Source organism: Tupaia chinensis, unplaced genomic scaffold (assembly GCF_000334495.1).
Source record: "Tupaia chinensis unplaced genomic scaffold, TupChi_1.0 Scaffold000126_2, whole genome shotgun sequence".
NCBI classification, from domain to species: domain Eukaryota; kingdom Metazoa; phylum Chordata; class Mammalia; order Scandentia; family Tupaiidae; genus Tupaia; species Tupaia belangeri.
The window spans coordinates 1,454,906-1,462,508 of NW_006159594.1; positions in this window are offsets into that span (position 1 = coordinate 1,454,906).

Genomic DNA, 7,603 nt, shown 5'->3' on the forward strand with positions numbered 1-7,603 from the left:
AGACAGAGAGAGACAGAGAGACAGAAAGCGAGAAATCACCCCCCAGGGGGGATGGCCACGCCGCAATCCCTTCTCCTCCATTCTCCTCTCGGGATCTTGGGCACACACGCACATGCGCCCGGCGTGAGTTTTTTTTTTTTCTTTTAACTTTCTTCCATATTTTGTTAAAAAAAAATCTGTTTTTTCAGATTCAGGGTCATGTTACTATTTTTTAAGTAATATTAATCTTCTATTTAAATAATTTTTAGCATTTCTATATTAATTTTTAAAAGCATGCTTAAGGTTTTAAAATTAACTTTAGGTTTTATGAATTGTATTTTTCATTATATTTAAGTTTGAAGATAGATGCTGATCTTAGATCTTTTCTCCTTTTATATTCTCCATTTTTAAAATATATTCCAAATTGTGACTTTCCTGTTCTGTAGCTTCGCCCGGCGTGAGTTTTAAGCCACTGGGCCCGGGACGCAAACCGCGGTCGACTACGTGGGAGTCCAGTGACACAGCCATTACGCTAACTGCTGGTTCCCACTTTATTTATTTATTTTAATTTGGCCAGAGAGGGACAGAGTGAGCAAGAGAGAGAAAATGGAAAAGTGAGAAAGCAAGCCACCAGGTATGGGACTCAAACTGTGGTTGGCCACGTGGGAGTCCAGACCACCATGCCACTCGCTGGTCCCCTGTTTTGGAGTATTAAAAATGGGACTGGAAGTAGGGTAAGATTCTCCTTGATCATTTATTTTCTTATTCCATTATTAACCAAATATTTACTAAGTACCTACTACATATCAGAAACTGTGGAAAGCATAGTAGTCTCAAAAATAAAAGAGACAGGCTGTTTGGTGAGAGAGAGGTAAGCCAACAAAGACGTCAGGTGAGACAAGGGCTGTGATAGCAATATTCAAAGGATGCTCTGGGAGCACACCTAAGTGAGGAAGGTCAGAGTAGGCATCTGGAGAAAATGGTTTCTGAGACAAGTCTGGAAGGACAAATAAAACCAATAAAGAGAATATGCCAAGCAATGGAAACTACTTGCACAAAGTCCCATAGATGCGAGAACATGTACTTAATACATGGTTAAGCCCTGTTCATAAAGAGATGGATTCCACTTGGCTGACTGTGGTTCGAATCCCAGCAACACAGCTTATTTATTTATTTATTTTGAGAGGTTTTTGCTGTAGGGCGTGTGCACTCGCCAGAAATACAGAGAGAGAGAGACAGAAAGCAAGAAATCACCCTCTGGGAGGATGGCCATGCTGCAGTCCCTTCTCTTCCATTCTTCTCTCGGGATCTTGGGCATGCACGTATATGCATCCGGGGTGAGTTTAAGCCACAGGGTCCAGGACTTGAACTGCAGTCGACTACGTGGGAGTCCAGCGACATAGCCATTAGACCAACTGCTGGTCCCCCAGCAACACAACTTTAAAAACATGCCAGGCACATGTGCTTGCATGTTGCAAATGCTGACAGGATGGTGAAAGAAGGAGAAAAGGATTGTGGTGTGACTATGCTCCATGAGAGGTGTTTTTTGCTTTTTTTCTCTGTCTCTCTGGTGAGCACACGTGCCTACTGAGGAGAAAAAAAAATTAAATGTGACAGAAGTATGTGGTGTTTTGGTTTTTTTTTTGGAGAGGTTTTTGCTATAGGGTGTGTGCGCTCGCCAGACAGACAGAGAGAGACATAGAGACAGAAAGTGAGAAATCACCCCCCAGAGGGGATGGTCACACCGCAATCCCTTCTCCTCCATTCTCCTCTCGGGATCTTGGGCAGGTACACACACGCGCCTGGCGTGAGTTCTAAGCCACCGGGTCTGGGACACGAACCGCGGTCGACTATGTGGGAGTCCAGTGACATAGCCATTACGCTAACTGCTGGTTCCCCAAGTATGTGGTGTTTTTAACCAAACATTGAAAGATGCAAAAAGAAGAACCAGCAGAGGGCATAATAGTTATATTGCTGGACTCAAACACAGTCGACCACATAGTTGACTGTGGTTCGAGTCTTGGATCCAGTGGCTTAAAACTCATGCTGCGTGTGTGTGTGTGTGTGCATGCCCAAAATCCAGGAAGAGAATGGAGAACGGAGAAGGGATTGCGACCTGGTCATCCCCCCTCCCCGGAGGGGGGTGATTTCTTACCTTCTGTCTCTCTATGTCTCTAGCAAGTACACACGTCCTGTAGCAAAAATCTCTCTTAAAAAAGAAAAAAAAAAAACGAGGGGACCAGCAGTTGGCGTAATGGCTATGTCGCTGGACTCCCATGTAGTCGACCGTGGTTTGACTCCTGGACCCGGTGGCTCGGTGGCTTGAACTCACACTGGGGCGTGTGCATGCGTGCCCAGGATCCCGAGAGGAGAATAGGGAAAGGATTGTGGCATGGCCATCCCCCGGGGAGTGATTTTTCTCTTTCTGTCTCTCTGTCTCTCTCTGTCTTTCTGGCGATCATATACGCTCTATAGCAAAAACCTCTCCAAACAAACAAACAAACAAACAAAAAATTTTTTTTAAAAAGAGGGGCTGACAGGTGTTGTGGGGATTAAGGACGCTAGACTCCCACATGGATGACTGCAGTTCAGGTCTTGGACCTGGCGGCTTGCTTTCTCACTTTCTCTCTCTCTCTCTGTCTCTTTCTGGTCAAATTAAAATAATAATCATCATAATAACAAATGGAATTAAATAAATAAATAATTTTCTTTTTTAAAAAAGAAAGACGCAAAAGGAAGCATAGATCACAAAGAATTTAGTGTCATGTTTAGTAAATTGCCTTTAAAAGTGGACAATTTTAAGCAGAACAGTGGTTGGGTCTGGCAGTGCTGGTAGGATGGAATGGAACTAGGTAAACCTAGAGGCAAGGAACAGTTAGGAGACCATGAGAGCAATCAAAGCAGAGGGTAAAGAAGGACTAAAAGAGGGACCAGCAGTTGGTGTAATGGCTATGTCGCTAGAGTCCCATGTAGTTGACTGCACTTTGAATCCCAGAACCGGTGGCTTAAACTCACGCTGGATCTCTGGATCCTGAGAGGAGAATATAGGAGAAGGGATTGCGGCATGGCCATCCCCCCTTGGGGGTTGATTTCTTACTTTCTGTCTCTGTCTCTTTCTGTCTTTCTGGCGAGCACATGTAGGAGGCTGCGCACCAGCAAATATCGCTGGTTTCTCAGAGAGCAAACAATTACACAATGCCAAAAGCCATGATTGGCTTCCCTTCAAAACCTCACCTTCAAAACCATACTCTGATTGGCCACTAGAATCCCTCAGATTTGCATATCCGGCACCTCATGATTGGTCCACAAAGCAACCAATCATAACCCCTTTTACAACCAATCATAACCCACCTTTTACAATCAATCATGGCCCACCATCATGTATATATCCACAATCCCTCCCCCACAATCGCCAGACGACCCTGAAGACCTGGCACCGTGTCATCTCCAGACGACCCTGAAGAGCCTGAAGAGTTGTAACACCGCATCGTCTCCAGACGACCCTGAAGAGTTGTGACACTGCATCGTCTCCGGATGACCCTGAAGAGTTGTAACACCGTGTCGTCTCCGTGCTGCCCACAATAAATGAACGACCCTGAAGACTTGTAGCACTGCATCGTTCGTCCTGTCTCTCATTCCTTCCCTCAGGAAACCTGTTCGACTGTCCCCCGGGTCAGGACGAGCACACATGCCCTACAGCAAAAACCTCTCCCCCAGAAAGTATTGTTTCATTTGACTTTATTTATTCATTTATTTAAATTTGACAAGAGGGACAGAGCGAGCGAGCGAGCGAGTGAGCGAGAAAGCAATCTGCCAGTTCCAGGACTCGATTCGTGGCTGTGCATGTGGGAGTCCAGCACCCTTCACCACACCACCTGCCGGCCCCCATTTTTTTTTCACTTTTAATTGCTAATAAGCTAAATATTGATAGATACAGTCCATTTAAACATAAGCTCCTTCAGGGGGAGGGCAGGGAAATGGTCCTCAACAATTATTAATTTTTTTTGGACAGAGAGACAGAAAGCGAGAAATCACCCCCCAGGGGGGATGGCCACTCCAGCACATAGCCATTATGCTAACTGTTGGTCTCTATTTATTTATTTTTAAAATTTGAACAGAGAGGGACAGAATGAGAGAGCAAGGCAGAGGAAAGTGAGAACGCAAGCTGCCAGGTATGGGACTTGAACCACGATGACTATGTGGGAATCCAGCGTCCTTAACCACCACGCCACCTGCCGGGCTCTCATTCTTTATTTTCTTAACTACACTTTTCTCTCATTATTTCTGAAAAAAAGTTATATTTTTTTCTCAGATTTGTTAGTTCTCATTTAATACCTAACCATTCTTTACCACTATTGTTTTTGAGCTTTTCTATTGCTGATTGATGCTGTTCTTTTTTTTTTTTTTTTGGAGAGATTTTCACTGTAGGGCACGTGCACTCGCCAGACAGACAGAGAGAGACATAGAGACAGAAAGCAAGAAATCATCCCCCAGGGGGGATGGTCACGCCGCAATCCCTTCTCCTCCATTCTCCTCTCGGGATCTTGGGCACGCACGCACACACGCCCGGCGTGAGTTTTAAGCCACCGGGTCCGGGACGCGAACCGCGGTCGACTACGTGGGAGTCCAGCGACATAGCCATTACGCTAACTGCTGGTTCCCAATGCTGTTCTTTTTTTGAAAAAAGAATTATTTAGGGGCTGGCAAGTGGCGTGGTGGTTAAGGTGGCTGGATTCCCACATGGTTGACCATGGTTCAGGTAACAGACCTGGCAGCTTGCTTTCTCACTTTCCCTCTCTCTCTCTGGTCAACTTAAAAATAAATAAATAAATAAATAAATAAATAAAATAATGACAATGAATCAAATTAAATAACATTTTAAAAGAATTATTTAATTTATAATTATTACTCCATTTAATTTTTTTTTTTCTTCAGAGAGATTTTTACTATGGGGCCCATGTGCTCATCAGGGAGACAGACAAGAAATCACCCCCCAGGGGAAGATGGCCACTCTACATTCCCTTCTCCTCCACTCTCCTCCCATAATCTTAGGCATAAACACAAAGGCACCTGGCATGAGTTTTAAGCCACCAGGTCTGGGACTCGAACCATGGTTGACTATATGGGAACTCAGCAACTCAACTATTATGCCATCTGCTGGTCCAATGTTTTAATTTTCTATAGGGCAAGTTCACTTACCAGAGAGAGAGAGACAGAGAAGGAGAGAAGAAAGTGAGAAAGCAAGCCACAGGTCTGGGACTTGAACCTCAGTGAGCCAAGTGGGAGTCCAGAGCCTTAACCACCATGCCACCTGTTGGTCAGATGCTGTTCTTTAAAAGCATTTTTTATCTTCTTCATTTTTAAAACATTAGGTTAAAATTGTTATCTACTTTGTAAACACATTTTCTAGTGTTCTCATTATTTATTGGAACGTTATTAGGTTTACTTTCACCTTTCCTCAGTAACATGTAGGGGATTAGATCACGACACCCCGAGTCTTTAGCTGTTTCTGGGTTATTGAGTAGAAAGAAGATCCCTAGCTGGGACCCACAGCCTCCTCTCCAGGATCTATGAGGCCCCGCCCACACCTCGCACGCCCCCTGGAGGCGGGTCGTCCGCGCCCCACCCACGCTGCGCATGCCCAGAGGCCACGTTCTGCCTGGTCTCTCGCAGGTGCCAGGCCTGCTCTTCATTTTCCCGCCATTTCCAGCTCTTCGCGAAGAGAACTGGATGATTTGGTAAGGCCCTCTGGGATCACAGCGGCCAAGTGCGTAGGGAAGGTAGATGGAAAAAGAACATTTGGGCATTTCGAGACCACGAATCGCATCACCCCCGGGAATCAGGCGGGTGCTGCCCTCAGGGATGGTCTTACCCTGTTAACTGCCTGGTGTGTGGGGTTCATCTCCAGTCCTTGTGACTGGATTGTCGCCGCGCCTGAGCGAACCGGGCGAGTGTAGGGCGGAGTCTTCAGGAGTTCTTTAGCCCCACTTCCGGGTAAGAGCGCGTGGTGAGCGACAGAAACCCGGGTTGTGGCTCCGGGATGTCTTGGCCTCGTCCTGTTTCCTCGGTGAGCTGTAATAGAGTTCGCCTGCTGTGACAGTGTTAAAGGGTGCTGCACATTCGTTTCTTCAGCTGCCCTCTCCAAAAAACCGCTTACGATTTTTTCACAGGAGAAGACATGTTATTAGAGGAGAAAAGACCTTTTACTGTTTTCCAATTTAGTTTTAAAGGAAATCAAACTAGTGAATATTACATTCTTGCATAGCATATTCATTAAGTTAAATGTGTTTCATTACACATGTGAATTATATATCCTTTTTTAAAAAAGATTTGTTTTATTTAATTTTATTTATTTTAATTTGATCAGAGAAGGATGTGTGTGGGGGAACAGTGAGAGAGCAAGCTGCCAGGTCAAGGACTGGAACTGTGGCCTGCCATGTGGGAGTCCAGCGCCCTTAACCACCAGACCACCTGCCGGCCTGTCCTCTTTTTTAAAAAATCCCTCTAGGCTGCTGCACACACATGGATAGGGAGAGGGAGAAAACCTCCCAGAGGGTGTGACCATGCTACAATCCCTTTTCTGTTTCTCCCTCCTGTTGGGATTTGGGGCACATGGACCTGCCCTGTTTTTCAAGGGGCCTGGATGAAAATCAATCCTTGGTGGGCCACAGGGGACCCAGTACTTGGGCCAGCCCTATAGCTCAATTCTGTGGTTTGGATATGTTAATTTCCTCATTTAAAAATCTTAGGAGAGGGGACCAGCAAATGGATTCCCGTATAGTCAACCTCAGTTTGAGTCCCAGACTCAGTGGCTTGAAACAACTCACACCATGCTACTGTGCATGCATGCCCAAAATCTTGAGAGGAGTGTGGAAGAGAAGGGATTGCACGTGTCCATCCCCCTGGGGGATAATTTCTTGCTTTCTGTCTCTCTGTCTCTGGCAAGCTCACATGCCCGATAGCAAAAATTTCTCTTAAAAGAAAAAAAATCTTACTAAAGTCCAACCAATGGCGTCGATTAAGGCAGCTGGATCCCACATGGCCAACTGTGTGGTTGGCATCCTGGATCTGGCATGTTTCATGCTGTGCCCATGTGCATGTGTGTCCTAAATTCCTAAAGGAGGGGGAGTCCTTTATCACCTTCTCTCTCATTCTGTTCGAGCACATGCCGTAAATGACTTTTGGCAAATAAAAAATAAAAAATGGCGCCAGCAAGTGGCATGGTGGTTAAGAGTGCTAGACTCCCACATGGCCGACTGCAGTTCAAGTCCTGGACCTGGAGGCTTACTTTCTCACTTTTCTTCTCTCACTTTCTCGCTCTATCCCTCTCTGGTCAAATTAAAAATAAGTAAATAAATAGGGACCAGTAGGTGGCATGGTGGTTAAAAGTGTTGGATTCCCACATGGCCAACCATGGTTTGAGTCCTTGGACCTGGCAGCTTGCTTTCTCACTTTCCTTTTCTTTCTCACTTTCCCTTTCTTTCTCTGTCTCTCTCTAGTCAAATTAATAATAATAATAACAAATGGAATTAAATAACAAATGAATATGTTTTTTAAAAATTAATAAAATAATCCTTTTAAAAATAATTATTTATTTAATTTTATTTATTTATTCATTTATTTT